This window comes from Lepus europaeus, chromosome 10, assembly GCF_033115175.1.
Source record: "Lepus europaeus isolate LE1 chromosome 10, mLepTim1.pri, whole genome shotgun sequence".
Classification (NCBI taxonomy): Eukaryota; Metazoa; Chordata; class Mammalia; order Lagomorpha; family Leporidae; genus Lepus; species Lepus europaeus.
In genome coordinates this window covers 72,843,663-72,861,932 of record NC_084836.1, presented here as the reverse complement: position 1 = coordinate 72,861,932, position 18,270 = coordinate 72,843,663, and the positions used below count along the sequence as shown (strand labels likewise).

The 18,270-nt window shown below is 37.4% G+C and overlaps 1 protein-coding gene across 3 annotated transcripts in view; it reads left to right on the top strand.

The window, feature by feature from the left end:
• Window positions 1-16,887, top strand: part of LOC133768844 (zinc finger protein 271-like) — an 81,745-nt gene extending 64,858 nt beyond the window's left edge. Inside the window, exons 6-7 of one of the 3 annotated variants that reach the window (XR_009867079.1) lie at window positions 15,015-15,080; window positions 16,505-16,887. The gene's annotated coding sequence lies outside the window, so the exon portion shown is untranslated. Of the gene's footprint in view, window positions 1-3,531; window positions 3,783-15,014; window positions 15,081-16,504 lie in introns of those variants that run through there. The other 2 variants (XR_009867080.1, XR_009867081.1) reach the window with 2 other exon arrangements.
• The last annotated feature ends 1,383 nt before the right edge of the window (window positions 16,888-18,270 follow it).

Sequence of the window (18,270 nt, the reverse complement as noted above, 5' to 3'; positions counted from 1 at the left end):
TGTTGATTTTTTTATAATTTATTTATTTATTTGTTTTTTGTGGTAGTAGCTTTTATTATTATACTACAACTCTATAGATAAGTGGAATGTCTGCTTTCACTGAATCTCTGGAGGTTTGTAGTGGGTGTGGCTAGAGAGCTCTGTTTAGTTCTTCAGGGTTAAGGGCATACCTAACATGACATAGTCAGGTTTGGTGTGGTAAATCTTCTAGCTCGCTCTCTTTTTTTTTAATCAGAAGGGAACTTTGTTCTGCTCAGCTGAGGTCCTCTCCTCAATAGAGACCAGTTCCTGAGCACTAGCCCCAGTGGTTATAAGGGTATAATATCCATCTGCTCTGTCCCAAAGACCAAACAATGGGTCTGTGCAGTCTTCAGTGTAAGATCAGATTTCCCAGCAATGTCTCTCACCAGGTAACCAGGAACCTCCATGCTTGTAGAGCTATCACTGAGACTGCTCAAAGTCCCAGCCACACTGTGAGTCCTCCCTCAAACTCTCATTTTTTCCCACATTCTTCCTTGAGAAGCTTCACACAGCACAAGCTCCTAGTCCCCTGTTAGTTCTCCCCATCAGAGTCAGGAGTTTTCACTCAGTTGGTTGCTGGGCACAAACATGGGCTGGCACAGCTGCTACATATGTCCAAAATGGCACCTGCTCTACTGGCTTCTTACAATACCTGTAACAGTCTTGTAAAATGATGAGGGAAGAGAGAAACATGCCCATCCCATTCTTTTTTTCTCTCCTCTAGTTTGGCTGGTACACTTTCCCCCATGGGGCTCAAAGTCTGGTTCCCTCTAGGCTCTTCCTAACACTTTTTTGCCAGTGGCTTTGGCTGTTGTGATCTGGTCTCACCTCACTTTCCAGCACTGGTGTGTAGGCTCTAGGCTTTTGTAGTCCTGAGCAGTGGGTGCCCATGCATTCCACGTAGGTTCATCGTATCCCTCAAATTTTGGTAGAGTTTTCTCTGCCCTTTTTTCCCTAACTTCCCAGAGACTACAATATCTTCCCTTTTTTAAACTATCTTCTCCTAGGCTAGAGCAGTAAGCTCCCTTCCCAGTCCGCCATCTTGGAAACTCCAATGTCAATTTCAAAACAAAGAATGTAATTCTCATTAAATGAATTAATCTGACAGTTATAATGGGGAGAATCTTTTTTAAAAAGATTGTTTTTATTTGATAGGCCATATGACTAGAGGGAAAAGCAGAAATAGGTTTTCTATTCACTGGTTTACACCCTAAATGGCCTTGATGGGCCAATCTAGGTCAGGTCAAAGCCCAGAACTCCACCTGGGTGTCCTCCAGGAGTGGCAGGGCCCAAGTACTTGGACCATCATCTGCTTCCTTCCCATGTACATTAACAGGGAACTGGATCAGTAACAGAGTACCGGGTACTAGGATTGGTACTTGCATATGGGATGCTGATGTTTTAGGTGGTGCCTTAATCCACTGTGTCCCAACACTGGCTCAATGTCAATGCTCCTAATAGCAAAACTTCAAAATACGTGAAGAAAATATTGATAGAACTGCCAGAAAATAGCCATTCAACAAAATTGATATTAAACAGATGTTCCAATGCCATATTGAAGGCATATAAAATTTATCAAAAGTGTTATATCCCAGATTATGAAACTCTCTGAATATATTTATAAGGATATAATTTATTATATAAAGGTAAGGGTTATCTACTCTACTTCAGTATTGTTCCAGGCCTTTCAATCTGTTAAGATAAGATGATTTGAACTCATTTTCCCAAGAAACCTTTATAAATTTCATCAACTTTTCTTTGTGAACTTTGATCTTCTTGATACATTCAATCCTGTCCCAAGCAGCTGTGTTTCTGGGATTGACATGACTCCACCTTCATTTTCCAAGAACTTTAATCCAATGCTGTTGGCAAATTGGACATTAGGAAATGCTTATCCAAACATTTTGCAAAGAAAAATGATATTTTCTTCCTTTTGGATAATCACAGTAGCAAACCTCTTGTTCTTATAATTGGAATGTCTGACAAAAATAGTTATCCTTTCTCAGCTTTAGGACAAAACTATCACTGACACGTATAGAGGTAGAATAGAATGCCATCTCAATTTTGAGTTGGTATATTAACCAAATTCTATGTTACAAGACACAATAAGATGTGTTCTGTGATATTTTTATAAAATCAGCATTCTTCAATAACTAATTGTAGAATTATTGTTTGTAATTTGTTCCACTTTAAAGATTATGATATAATTATTAAATATATCTGCAACTGCTATTTTTTATAACACTAATATTTGTAATTTAATGGCTGTATATAGCTAAAGAGGGTGCAACAAATGGAATTCTTACTAATTTAATTAGTTTGAAGTGTGTAGCTACCATTTTTTTGCACTTTTGTTCTGAAAGATTTACAAATCATTATATTCAGGCATTTTATCATCCTTTTAACTTTCATTCACATGTATTTTCTTGTGTAGATTTGAAAATTGTATGCCAATTTTTCTGAATACTGTAGGATTAACTGTACTTTTTAAGAAAAAAAGTAAAGATGATAAAATATATATTGTAAAGAAGAGATGCCAAGAAATTTGGATAACACCTTGAATAAGATGGCTTACATTTTCTGGAAAATGTCCTTATGTTATGAGGCTATAATGTGTGTTTTAGTAATTAGAAGTTAGTGAATTTACTGAATGTGTTTCACAAATGTACAGATGATGTCCTAATTATTGATAGATAATTTAGGGGAATAGAGAAGTAGATACATGGTATATCATTACTAGAATATTCATTTATGTTTATAGTGTTTCTGTGCTGTTATATAGTGGCTGATATATACTGTGGTAAAACAAATATAAATTGCTTAAACTTTGCAGTGAAAAAGTCACTATATCTTCCCATTTAACAATTTTCTGTATATCAGGTATAGGCATCTGGATCAATATTGGAATTTTGAAAAACAAAAGAATATGTCTTAATAAATAAATTCTTGCAAATTAAAAATAAACGAACTAAACTTATTGCCATTTTGTTTGGCATACATTTAAGAAGTTAATGTTTAAGATTCATATAGTAAATGTACAATATATTAAAAAGCACGCCCTCGGGTTGAATGGAACATCAGTTACATTGCGTGGAAAACTTGCATCTTGGGATCAATTCTTACTTCCTCTTCTTATTCCAGCCTCTAACTAAGGAACACTCTGGATGGTAGTGGTGACGGTTCAAGTAGTTGGTTTCTGTTGCCCTTGTGAGTGATTCAGATTCAGTTCTGCCTTCTGGTTTCAGTGTGGCTTAGTCTCAATTTTTGTGGCATTTGGAGCATGAAAAAGTGACTGGAAGCTCTCTCTCTGTCTCTCTCTCTGTATTGTCTCAACCTCCATCTTTCTTTTAAAAAATAGTAACAACAATAAAATATTTTGGGGGGACTGGTGCTGTGGTACAGTGGGTGAAAGCTGTGGCCTGCAGTGTTGGCATCCCATATGGGTGCTGGTTTATGTCCTGGCTGCCTCATTTCTGATCCGTCTCTCTGTTAATGCACCTGGGAAATCAGCGGAGGATGGCTCAGGTGCTTGGATCCCTGCACCCACATGGGAGACCTGGAAGAAGCCCCTGGATTCAGATCAGCCCTTCTCCAACCATTGAGGCCATCTGAAGAATGAACTTGCAAATGGAAGACCTCTCCCTCTGTCTCTCTCTGGCTCTATCTCTTTCTGTGACTCCATCTTTCAAATAAATAAAGTAAATCTTTTAAAAAGGTATTTATTCTATTTTTATAACCCTAAAATTTAAATTTTCATTTTAAGTAAAAATTAAGTGCTGCATACACTAATGAGCTACTAACCATTGTGTTGGGCCATATATTCATTATCATGTGATGTATATTATAAAAGTCAACCATAGTTGCTTTTTTATATATATTATAAGTTACAGTGAATGTTTTTGTGAGATAAACATAGAGAAATAATCCTGTTGCCTTTTTTTTACTCAGACCATGGGTTACACTACCTACTATGAATGAATTGAGAAGCATAACTCTCAGTGTTGAGAAAAATTCTCTATAATACTATTTTGTCAACAATTATAATTAATATTGTCATTTATAAGCAGAAAGCTACCTAGTTTTCTTCCTTTTAAAATCACTTGTCAACCCAAATATAAGGATCTCCAAGAGAAAATGGGCTGTCAGTGTTTGTCTTCAAGAATAACTAGTTCACATATGCTATTGTTAGTATTAAAGAAATGACAATAAAGTTTTTGGTTTTTAAAAAGTGGTTGGAAAATAATGTTATCCATCCATTCTTTCACCAAACAAAAGTTTACTGAGTTATTGCTATGGGCTTTTCACTGTTGTGGTCTCAGTGTTTAATATTATTATTTGTTTTATTTCCAAGAGTTACAGAGAGAGGTAAAGACAAAGAGAGGTCTTCCGTCCATGGACTTGGGCCATCTTCCACTGCTTTCCCAGGCAGTTGCAAAGAGCTGGATCAGAGAGGAGCAGCCAGGACTAGAACTGGTGCCCATATAGGATGCAGGCGCTTCAGGCCAGGGCTTTAACCTCTGTGCCACAGCGTCAGACCTGAGTGCTTAATATTATTAATACACAATTACACCCACCTCATAGCCATTCTTTTTTTTTTTTTTTGAAGATTTTATTTATTTATATGACAGGTAGAGTTACAGACAGTGGGGGAGACAGATAGAAAGAAAGGTCTTCCTTATGTTGGTTCACTCCCCAAATGGCCGCAAAGGCCAGAGCCACGCCAATCCAAAGCCAGGAGTCAGGTGCCTTTTCCTAGTCTCCCATGTGGGTGCAGGGGCCCAAGGACTTGGGCCATCCTCCACTGCTATCCCTGGCCATAGCAGAGAGCTGGACTAGAAGAGGAGCAACCAGGACTAGAACCAGTGCCCATATTGGATGCTGGCACCACAGGCGGAAGATTAACCCAGTGCACCAAAGCACTGGCCCCTCTTAGCCATTCTTTAACATTATCAGGCAGTAGATTGAACAAATTTCCATAATTTACAATAATCAGAACAAAACACAGGCATGGATGAACGAATGAATGAATTTTAGTCATTCTGTTGTAATGTGAGCAGTAAAAATCATTTTTGAGCACTACGTGTTTTACAAGTACTTTTTTCAGAAACATGCTCACATAGCTTCATTTCAAACCAGCAATAACTTTTTAAGGTAAGTACCCTTATCCTTGGTTGGTAAGGGGAGTTATTTAAAGGCAAAAACTATGTACATGGCCACAGTCATGCACAGAATAGCACTCAAGGCTCTCTGATGCCTGCACATTTCCTACACTATTATCCAAAGGCTCAAGGCATATATGATGAAATGGCAAACAGTATGAAGCACAGCACAATTTTTGCTCTAATTTCCATAAGTCTATACTTGAGTTAATTGCTAATAGTTAGAAGGAGGCAGGGAGAGAAGAAGTACAGAGGTTTAATTTGATTTGTGAAGGATAATCAGGGCAAGTGAATGTGACAGAAGTACTAAGAGCCTCCTTGGAAAAACCAAAGATTTATGCAACCGGAGGTCAGAATGCCTCCCAGGAAGGCCAATGATATCCCCAAGAATCAAGGGGCAGGTTGTGTACCTCTGGTTGATGAAGAATAGCAACGGGTTCACAGATGGGGTAACCTAATCCTATTTGTGATTCTGAGTAATTTTCCTAACAACGATGTGAAATGAGAATGATCCTAGACAGAATATGGAAAATATTCTACCTAAAATTGGGAAGTAAGATGAATGACTAAGAGGAGTGGTAGGCAGATATGAATGAAAGATTAACACAGTTCCATTAATACATGGAGATATAGATGAGAACTCAGCTTTATTAGTGAATAAGGTAACATTCATAATCAGATGCAATATTTGATTGTACTTTTTGCCCTGTGTCTCATCTCATGAAGGATCATAAAAACTGTTCTCCATTGCTGCCAAAAATCCCTGATTAAGAAGTGATTGACTAAATCTTGCTTCCTTGTCCTCTGAATTTGTTCCCTTGTTACTCCATTATACTACTTTCTGAATGAAACTAACCAGAAGCAAATAGCAAGAGTAACTGTTGTGGTGTGGTGATTCTTCTGGAATAGAGTGAACAGCCAGTTCAGATTCTGTGGAGCGTAAACGTATGAGCAGCAAACCACACTTGCTACACTATAGCAAGCTGGCTGCTGACCATATATTGATGATGAGGTTTGAAATTTAAAGTGCAGCAAAGAATGATTATATAGAATTTTAGAATATGTGTGTGAGAGAATAGTGCCAGCTAACTAAGCCCTCAGTAGAAGGTAAAAAAAAAAAAAAACAAAAAAAACAAAAAAAAACAATCTCTTCCTGTGCCTCTGGGCCTCAACCCCTTTCAGGATCAACTTGTTGCTCTAAGCATGTAGGTATATTCACTGTATCCTGGGACCCTCAAAGATGGACAGCCCAGTTCACTGGACACCCAGGGTGCCTTACAGTCACATATAGAGTTTCCAGTTGGGATCAACATCAGCAAGTATACTCACAGTTAAGATTCCGATGACATTACAGACTTGACTTTAGAGTCAAGATGCAGAGGGGAGCATTTCTCCAGTATTTACAGTGTGGTGGTATAGACATCAGAATCCAGACACTAGTTCAAACCAAGTACTGACATTAAGGCTGGTAATCAGGAAGCTGGGGCTGTGGCAAAACAGGTAAAGCTGCTGCCTGCAGTACCAACATCCCATTTGGGTCCCGGTTTGAGTCCCAACTGCTCTACTTCTAAACCAGCTCCCTGCTAATGCACTGGGGAAACAAACCTGGGCTATCCTAAGTTCTTGGGCCCCTTCACCCACATGGAAGACCCAAAACAATTTCTTGACTCCTGGCTTTATATTGGCCCAATATGAATGCCATTGCAGCCATTTGGGAAATGACCCAGTGAATTGAAGATCTTGCTATCTCTTCCTCTCTCTCTCTTTCTGTAACTGTCTCTCAAAAAAAAAAAAAAAAAAAAAGACTGATGATCAGGAATATGGAATGTGATGACCTTAGAGAAGTTGCTGAATGGTCCAAATGATATTTTCTCATGTCTTACAAGCATCAGGACCTAAGGGATGACAGGTAAAACTTACATATAAAAATAAGAGGAAAATGTACTCCTTTTCTGTAGGAACTTGCCATTCAATTCATACTTCATTTAGAAAGTTTGTAGCTCTCCTCATCAGTTATAGTTATAAGGAGGAAATCTGCATTCCCTGTACAACACAATCTTCATATCAAAAAATGTGTAGCTTAGAGAATAACTGGCACAGAAAGAATGAACATAGGGACTCGAGGACAACATGAAATGAATAGAGGCTTTGTGGACAAGAAACTCAGTTACATGCAAGAAGACATGTGTGGGTTAAGCCCTACAGACTATAATACCACAGAATCTAAAGCTGAAGTCCTTAGGGTAAAAATTTCAGCATCATTTTTTCTATATCTGAGAGGAATGTCATTGGAATTTGATTGATATCACATTGAATTTGTAAATTGCTTTTGGAAGAATGGACATTTTGATGATATTGATTCTTGCAATTCATGAACATGGAAGATTTTTCTGTGTCTTATATTTCTTTCTTTGTAATTCTCATCATAGAGATCTTTAACGTCCTTGGTTAAATTTATTCCAAGGTATTTGAATTGTTGTAGTCATTGTGAGTGGGATTCATCTTAGAAGTTCCTTCTCAGCATGCTGTTGTCTGTGTATACATAGGCTGTTGTTTTCTGTCTATTGACTTTATATCTTGCTACACGTTCTAGGTGGATGATCTTTCTGATGTGTTGTTAGATTCTATTGGCTAGAATTTTATTGAGAATTTTTACATATATGTTCAGTGAAATTGGTTTGTAATTCTCTTTCTCTGTTGCATCTTTTTCAGGTTTGGGAATTAAGGTGATGCTGTCTTTTTAGAAAGAATTTGGGAGGATTCCCTCTCTTTCAATTGCTTTGAATAACTTCAGAGTTATTTGAGTTAGTTCTTTTTTAAATGTCTGGTAGAATTCAGCAGTGAATCCTTCCTGTCCTGGGCTGCTCATTGTTGTCAGGGCCTTTATTACTGATTCAATTTCCTTCTTGGTTATGATTCTGTTTAGGTTTTCTATGTCTCCATGGTTCAATTTAGGTAGGTTGTATGAGTCCAAAAATCTATCCATTTTTGCTTTGTTTTCTAGTGTTGTTACATTTCCTTTTTCATCTCTAAATTTTATTTATTTGGGTCTTCTCTCTCCTTTTTTTGGTTAGTTTGGCCAATGGTCTGTCAATTTTCTTTCTCTTTTTTTTTTTTTAAACAGCTCTTCCTTTTGCAGATCTTTTGTAATATTTTTTGTTTCAATTTTGCTGATTTCTTCTCTAATTTTAATTATCTATTTTATGCTATTATTTTTGGTTTTGGTTTGATGTTTTTTTTCTAGATCCTTGAGATGCATTGATAGCTCGATTATTTGGTGTTTTTCATATTTCTTAGGTTGCCAACTTTTGCTATAAACTTCCTCTATTTTTTAAATTTTATTTAATAAATATAAATTTCCAATGTACAACTTTTGGATTATAGCAGCTTTTTCCCCCATAACCTCCCTCCCACCCGCAACCATCCCATCTCCCACTCCCTCTCACATCCCATTCTTCATCAAGATTCATTTTCAATTATCTTTATATACAGAAGATCTACTTAGTATTTGCTAAGTAAAGATTTCAACAGACTGCACCCACACAGACACACAAAGCATAGAGTACTGTTTTAGTAGTAGTTTTACCATTGGTTGTAGATGTTTTGATTGATTTCTAGTGTTTCTATTCTGTTCCATTGGTCTTCCATTTGTTTCTGTACTAGTACCATGTTGTCCTAACTATCCTGTAGTATGTCCTGAAATCTGGTATTGTGATGCCTCCAATTTTGTTTTTGTTATACAAGATTGCTTTAGCTATTTGAGGTCTCCTGTGCCTCCATATGAATTTCAGCATTATTTTTTCCAGATCTGAGAAGAACGCCTTTGATGTTTTGATTGGTATCACAATGAATCTATAAATTACTGTTGGGAGAATGGACATTTTGATGATATTTATTCTTCCAATCCATGAGCATGGAAGATTTTTCCATTTTTTTTGTATCCTCTTCAATGTTTTTCTTTAGGATTTTGTAATTCTCATTGTGGAGATCTTTGATGTCCTTGGTTATGTTTATTCCAAGGTATTTGATTGTTTTTGTAGCTATTGTGCATGTGATTAATCTTAGCATTTCTTTCTCAGCTGTGGCATTGCCAGTGTATACAAAGGCTGTTGATTTTTGTGCATTGATTTTATATCCTGCTACTTTGCCAAACTCCTATGAGATCCAATAGTCTCTTAATAGAGTCTTGAATCCCCTACATAAAGAATCATATAATCTGCAAAGAGGGTTAGTATGACTTCTTCCTTCCCAATTTGTATCCCTTTGATTTATTTTTCTTGCCTAATAGCTCTGACTAAAACTTCTAGTAGTATACTGAATAGTAATTGTGAGAGTGGGCATCCCTGTCTGGTACCAGATCTCAGTGGAAATGCTTCCAACTTTTCCCCATTCAATAGGATGCTGGCTGTGGGTTTTTCGTAAATTGCTTTGATTGTATTGAGGAATGTTCTTTCTATACCCAGTTTGCTTAGATTTTTCATCATGAAAGGGTGTTGTATTTTATCAAATGCATTCTCTGCATCTGTTGATTTTCGGTCTGCAGTTTGTTAATGTGGTGTATCACATTGATTGATTTGTGAACGTTGAACCATCCCTGCATTCCAGTGATAAATCTCATTTGGTCTGGGTGGATGATTTTTCTGATCTGTTGTTGCATTCTATTGGCCAGAATTTTACTGAGGATTTTTGCAACTGTTCATGAGGGAAATTGATCTGTAGTTCTTTCTCTGCTACATCTTTTTCAGGTTTAGGAATTAAGGTGATGCTGGCTTCACAGAATAAACTTTCTTCTTAATACTGCTTTTGCTTCATCCCATAAGTTTTGATATGTTGTGTTGTCACCTTCAATTGTTTCCAGAAATTTTGTGATATCTCTTGATTTCTTCTATGACCCACTGTTCATTCAAGAGCATGTTGTTCAGTCTCCATGAATCTAGAGATTCTTGAGTTGTCGATTTCCAGCTTCATTCCATTATGATCTGAGAAGATGCATGGTATGATTTTGATTTTTTTTTTAATTTGCTGAGACTTGCTTTATGGCCTAGCATGTGGTCAATCCTAGAGAAAGTTCCAGCCACTGCTGAGACAAATTTGTATTATGCAAATGTAGGATTGAAAGTTCTGTAGATATCTGTTAGGCCCTTTGGTCTATAGTGTTTATTAAATCTGCTTTTTCCTTGTTGATTTTATGTCTGATTGATCTATCCATTGCTGAATGTGGAGTATTGAAGTCCTGCAAAACTATTGTATTGATGTCTAAATCTCCCTTTAAATCCCTTAACATTTCTTTAAATTGCCAGTGCCCTGTAATGAGGTGCACATACATTTATAATAGTTACATCTTCCTGTCGAATTGATAGATCCCTTAATCATTATATTGTCCCCTTCTTTGTCTGTTTTACCATTTTTTGTGTTAAAGTCTATTTTTTTCTGATATTAAATTGGCTATACCTGCTCTTTTTTAATTTCTGTTGACATAAAATATATTTTTCCATCATTTTACTTTCAGCATGTTTGTATCTTTGTTGGTAAGATGTGTTTCTTGCAAAAATTAGATGGGTTATGTTTTTTAACCCATTCTGTCACTTTGTGTCTTTTAACTGGAGCAGTAAGACCATTTACTTTCAAGGTGACTATTGATAAGTAATGACTTTTCTCTTTCATTTTTCCAACAATATTCCTAATTTGTACTTTCAACTTCCTTTGATCTTTTATAGAGAGATTTTTTTCCTTTATCTTTTGCAGTGAGGACCATGTTTCTGTATTTCTGTGTGCAACATATTTTTAATCATCTTTTGCAGGGCTGGACATGTGATGACAAATCCTTTCAATTTCTGTTTTTTTTTTTTTTTCACCTTTCGTAAATGCAAGCTTTGCAGGGTATAACATTCTGGGCTGACAGTTTATTTATCTTAAGACTTATACTATGTCTCGCCATTCTCTTCTAGCCTATTTGGTTTCTGATGAGAAGTCTCTTGTGAGTCTAATTGGAGATCCTCTGAAAGCAATCTGGTGTTTCTCTCATGCACATTTTAGAATCTTCTCTTTATGTTTCAGTGTGGTGAGTTTGATTGCAATGTGTTGTGGCAAGGATCTTTTCTAGTGTTGTCTATTGGTAGTTCTGTCTGCTTCCTGTACTTGGATGTCGCTTTCTTTCTCCATGCCTTTGAAATTTTCAGCTATTATTTCACTAAAAAGGTCTTCTAATCCTTTCTCTCCATGCCTTCAGGAACTCCTAGAACCTGTATGTTGTTGCTGTTGTTGTTGTTGTATTAGTATCCTGTAGATTCCCAACAGTGTTTTTTAGTTTTCTAATTTCTGCTTCTTCTCTTTGATTTGACTGTATGCTTTCCTGTGCTTTGACTTCTAAGTCCGATATTCTCTTCTGCTTTACCAATTCTGTTTTTAAGGCTCTCCATTGCATTTTTATTTGTTCTATTTAATTATTCATTTCATTTTGATTCCTCTTGAAGATCTCAATTTCATGGGAGAAATTTTTTTTTCATGTTCTTGATGGATTTCACTAGTTCATGCATTTGCTTTGAATTACTTCTATGTTACATTATGAGCAATTTTTTGAGTTCCTTTTCTTGCATTTCTTCTATGCTGTTTTGAGTATGCTTTTTGTTTTAACACTAAACTAGACCTGAATAGACAACTTTTACCAAGAACATTGAAAATTTGTGTTACCAATAATTCCCTCATCCTTGTTATATGAGGACCTTCATTACTACAATTGATTTGTAAGTCTTAGCCATATCTTTAAGAAGACCCCCACCATACATGAGATTTCCACTTGATGGGACTGCTGTTGTGTCACAGTAGTTTAAGTAGCTGCCTATTACATCAGAATCACTTATTGGAGTACTAATTTGGGTCCTGCCTGCTTGGCTTCTGGTTGATTTTCCTGCTAATGTGGCTGGGAAAGCAGTGGAACATGATGCAGATGCTTGTGCCCCTGCCATCTGAGTGGAGTTTCACTTTTCTAGCTTTGCCTTGGCTCAGGACCAGCCTTGTAGTCATTTGAGGAGTAAATCAGTGGATGGGAGATTTCTTTCTCTGTCACTCTCTCTTTCAAACATTTTAGAGTGAATTTTAAAATAATTTTTAAGTTTCTAGTTCTCAATCTCTAATCTATTAGCATAATGTTTTATACTAGTATTTAAAAATTATTTAAAGAATAACTATCAAGAGATTTAAATACCAGGACCTGTGTTGTGGCACTGCATTAATTCACGACCTATGGTCTTTATTCCATGGGTGCTGGTTCAAGTCATGGCTGCTTCACTACTAATCCATCTCCCTAATGTTCCTGGGAAAGCAGCAGAAGATGGTCTAAGTATCTGGTCCCCCATCACAAAGATTTCCACTTCTTGCTAATCTTTATCATGGAAAGCATGAATCATTCAAGCACTTGGGTTCCTGACATCCACATGACACCGGGATGGAGTTTCTGGCTCCTGACATTAGCCTGACCCAGCATGGGCCATTGCAGGCATTAGGGAAGTGAATGAGCAGATGGAAGATATCTATCCAATAAAAAAATTAAGAAGCTGCAATAGATTGTGTAATTTTTTAAAAGAGGGCAGGGGGCAAACAAAGCAAGCAAGATAGAATAGGAAACCACAGACTTCATTCACCCACAGAAATAACTACTTAGTAGCAACATATGTTCTAAAAGACCTTCATGGGAACTTCAGAGACATAGTCATGTTGTTGCAGTGATCCAGCCAAGCTCAAAGCCAAGACAATCCATGACAACCACACTGTAATGACCAGGAAAATTTCATTTCAACTACATCAGCTTTTCCCCTTTGCAGCTCACTTAAAAACAGGAGGAAAACTCACGTCACAGCTTCTGTCTTGGAAGGTTTAGGGAATGGTGGAATATGTATCTGCTTTTCAGGTTTTGGAGCATGCTGCCTGACTTAGGGCGCTATGTGAACTGATTATCTTGGATGACTGGGGACCACAGACCACAAAAGAACTCAGTCAGTTGTGCTAATAGAGAATCTAGGCCGTTGCCGTGGCTCAGTATGCTAATCCTCCGCCTTGTGGCGCCGGCACACCAGGTTCTAGTCCTGGGGTGGGGGGAGGGCGCTGGATTCTGTCCAGGTTGCCCCTCTTCCAGGCCAGCTCTCTGCTGTGGCCCGGGAGTGCAGTGGAGGGTGGACCAAGTGCCTGGGCCCTGCACCCCATGGGAGACCAGGAGAAGCACTGGCTTCTGCCTTCGGATCAGCATGGTGCACCGGCCTTGGCGGCCATTAGAGGGTGAACCAATGGCAAAAGGAAGACCTTCCTCTCTGTCTCTTTCTCTCACTGTCCACTCTGTCAAAAAAAAAAAAAAAAAAGAGAGAGAGAGAGAGAGAGAATCTGGCAGTGCTAATGCCAGATACCAGAGGGAGAAACAGATACAAACTCCCAGAAAAGAACCAAGCAGTCCTCTGTAACTGGGAAAGTAGACGTACTAAATACAGATGATTCACCCACACAGAAGACTTAGAGTCCCCAAGATTTCTAACAGCTGATTGTAAAGATTTTTTTCCCTGTAGAAAGCCAAAGACTTCTCTAAAGACTGAGAGGTGGCTGTTTCATTATATGTACAAAACAGCAAGACAGATGAACAAAAATTGAAACATCTCTCAATCAAATTATCAAAAAGAAATACCAATATGAACCCTAAGGGAAAGGAGATCTGGGAGCCAGCATTGTGGCATAGCAGTTAAAGCCGCCACCTCAGTGCTAGCTCCCATATGGGCACCAGTTTGAGTCTCAGCTTCTCCTGTTTTGATCCAGCTCTCTGCTATGGCCTGGGAAATCAGTAGAAGATAGCCCAAATCAATTGGGAATCCAAGTGGAAGACCCAGAAGAAGCTCTTGGCTCCTGGAGAGGAAGAGGGGGAGGGGGAGGGATAGGAAGAGGGAAAGGGGGATTCAGATTGGCACAACTTCAGATTTTGTGGCCAACTGCGGAGTGAACCAGAGCATGGCAAATCTCTCTCTCTCTCTCTCTCGCTCTCTCTCTCTCTCTGTAACTCTCCTCTCGTAACTGTCTTTCAAGTAAAAAAATAAATCTAAAAAATAAATAAATAAATAAATGGAGATCTGTGAATTATCTGATAATTCAGACCATGAATCTTAAAAGAATTCAGTATGGCCCAAAAGAACAATTAAATGGAAGACAATGATGCAAGAACAAAATGAGAATATCAAGAAAGAGATAGAAGCTATAAAATGGAACAAAACAGATATCCTTGAACTATATAATGCAAGAACTGAATTGAAAAAATATGATTGTCAGAGAACTGAGGGGATGGGAGATGGGGGATGACTGATTGATGAGCACAGGATTAGAATATGATGAATGCTATACTAGTGGTATTTGATGGTGCAACATATGTATAACTCATCACTCTTAAGACCCTAATAAAAACAGGAAAGAAATACCTCAAATCATAGCATAATGCAAACCTTTGTACTTTTAAAGAGATAATACAGTCTTAAATTTGCCTTAGCCTCATTTAGAAAATTTCAGTCCTTTCAACATTATTTTTAGGGGACTTTTTAAAGTGAACCACTCAAACCATCATTCTATAAGTTAAATCATAGTAATATTACTTTGTTCCCTTTTGCAAATAAAAGTTTTTAACAGTAGCTGCAATTGTTTAACATTTCCAATCTCGCTGTTGACTTTCAATGTATTAGAAAATAAACCAAAGATGATAATAAATATTTTTAAAGATTTATTTATTTATTTGAAAGTCAGAGTTACACAGAGAGAGGAGAGGCAGAAAGAGAGAGAGAGAGTTCTTATATCCACTGGTTCACTCCCCAGATAGCTGCAACAGATGGAGCTGTGCCGATCTGAAGCCAGGAGCCAGGAGCTTCTTCCAGGTCTCAGGTGGGTGCAAGGGCCCAAGGACTTGGGCCATCTTCTACTGCTTTCCCTGGCCCTAGCAGAGAGCTGGATTGGAAGAGGAGCTGCCTGGGCTAGAATTGGAGCTAGTTTCCACAGCATCATCTCTAGGTTAAAAGGACAATAATCCTGACAGGAACGCAGAGTTCAATGTTAATCATGTAAACAAAAGCACACCTTATTCTCTGAAAGAGCCAATGCTATGCTTATGCATATATGCACAAAACAGAATATCTTTGCTGAAGTAAACACATAAGGACACACTGCTCTGTTTCATGGAATCAAGCCCTGAATGACTCTGCTGCACAAGTCTGCCAGAAGTTGATATGCCAATAGTGAAAAAACAAAATACCTGGAATTAGAAATCAATCATGACACTTAGCAGCTATTTCATTTATGGTGAGTACCATGAAGCTGTAAGTTGAAGCTGCTATAACATGCAACTCAATTTTTTTTTATAAGAAATTGAGGCAAAAATTACAACTTCACATTATTTTGATAACTTCAACCTTCTGAGTTATGATATATAGAAACATTAAGTGAAGGCAGAAATTGCTGACACTCTGTGCATAATAATGTTAAACTAAAAGCTACTTTGCTAATTGTGATGAATTGTTGGAGACATTGCTGGGTCTTAGTGCCATCAGATCATCACATCCTGACAAACACTGAATCTGACCAAAACTATTATAGGTTCAGTCTTGAGACTTTTACATAACCTTTTAAAGAATCTGGTGAAAAGGAAGTAGCAGAAATTATATCAGAGGATCTGAAACCATTCATTTCAAAGATTAAGACACTGTAAGTAGGTAGCTCCCAAATAAAATTTAGCAGAAAAATATGCATTTTTCAAGCAAAATCTTATCCAGGCTCTCAAATGCAACCAAGAATGTGTTGTTGCTCAAAGTTGACATGTTTAAAAGGGTTCTATTGTACATGCATCTCAACAGAACCAAGCAGCTTCTAGAAAATGTTAAAAACCTCTAAGTGAATGCATATCAAAGACTTTTGCAGTATAAAAGGTGAGCTATATTAGAAACCAAACAAAAATGCAGTCATTCCAATTTTAGACTAATTTTTCTACCTAAAAGGATAAACCTCAACAACCAAACATCACCAAATAAAAATAAATGATCCCAGTCACACAAGTGGCTCTCCAGTGTTTCTGAGTGTGAAATGACTAGTAGTTGTAAGAACCTGAGAGGTACTTGAGCTAAAATGAAATACATCAATGGAATGTACTGCTATCCCTGTGAAACCCTCTAATATGAAATGTAATTCTTTATGTGATGCATTTAACAAAACTGGTAAGAGACTCTGATCATACAGGCCCTATGAAATTCAGCACTTGATATGTAGTGTATACTCTGTTTTCAATTCTTTTTTTTTTAAATTTATTTATTTGACAGGTAGAGTTACAGACAGAGAAAGACAGAGAGAAAAGTCTTCATTCAGTTGCTTCATCCCCCAAATGACCACTACGGCTGGTGCTCCACTGATCCAAAGCCAGGAGCCAGGCTGTCTCCCATGCGGATGCAAGGGCCCAAGCACTTGGGCCATCCTCCACTGCCCTCCTGTGCCACAGCAGAGAACTGGACTGGAAGAGGAGCAACTGAGACTAGAACCCAGTGCCCATATGGGATGCTGGTGCTGCAGATGGAGGATTAACCAAGTGAGCCACAGCGCCGAGCCCAGTTTTCTATTCTTTTGGCAAGATGTTTTGCCTTAGCATTCAGTTGTGTTATGCTTTAATACTGAGAAATTTACAAGAGTAGCAAGTAGCATATATCCCTTTTTAAAAACTAAATAAGCATATTTGTATAGGAAAAACATTTTTTTAAAGATTTATTTATTTGAAAGTCAAGAGTTAAACACAGAGAGAAGGGGAGAGGTGTAGTCCATCTGCTGGTTCACTCCCAAATTGGCAGCAATGGCTGAAGCTGTGCTGATCCAACGCCAGGAGACAGAAGGTTCTTCCAGCTATCCCACATGGGTGCAGGGTCCCAAGGATTTCGGCTATCTTCCACTGCTTTCCCAGGCAATGGCAGAGAGCTGGATCGGATATGGAGCTGCTCGGACTCAAACTGGTGTCCATATGGATTGCTGAAACTTCAGGCAGCAGCTTTACCCATTACACCACAGCACTGGCCCTGAAAATCATTTTCTTAAGTTGATGGCCGAATGTTAAAATGTTTTCATATCATTTATAATATGTCACAATCCAATTAACAGTTTGTTTAGACTTTTAGTGACAATTAATTCCAAATATTATTCCCCCCAGATGGGGGTAAGAGTGGGAAATAAACGTACTATAATTAGTATCTATCATATAAAATTTCATGCAAATGAAGTTTGCCAGTGGTGTGATAATTTAAACATAGTTAAACAAAGAAGAAAGAATGCACAAACATTCTGCTGCTTAGGACACTGCAAATTGTAGGACACAGTTTGATTTACTGATTTAAAAACAGAACAGGATGAAATTTAAACAGTTGTATCTGACATGAATCCAATTTTTATTTTTAGATGTAGCCACCTGGTCCAGTGTCTTGAAGAATACAGGCACTTGACCCACGTTTTAGCTTTTTATGCACTTTTTTTTATTTTAAATTTTATTTAAGGCATTCAAACTTGATCATTTCAAATATACAAATTTAGGAGTTAGTGATCCTTCCCACACTATACTCCCTCTCTCCCTCAGTCCTAACCTTCCTCCTCCTCCCTCTCCTATTCTCATTCTTTGTTTTTAAAGATCCATTTTCAGTTAAGAATGTACTCATAAGATTCACTTTTATATAAATAATATGAAGAAAAAAAACAGTTCCTCAACAGTTGAGACAGTGGCTATTCAAAATCATCACATCTTAAAATGTCAGTTTCTCACCTATAGATTTTATTACCTTTTAGGTATGCTCTTTGTTACCACAGATCAGTATTTGTCTTTTGGGGGCTGTTTTATGTCACTAAGTATGATGGTGTCCAGTTGTCCAGTTACATTAATTTTATTAAAAATGGCATGATTTCATTTGTTTTTTACTGCTGTGTAATATTCTATATTTTTATATGTATATATATGTTTATATAGTTTTATATGTATATATATATATATATATATATATACATATATATACACACACACACTATAATTTCTTTATCCAGTCTTCAGTATTTGGAT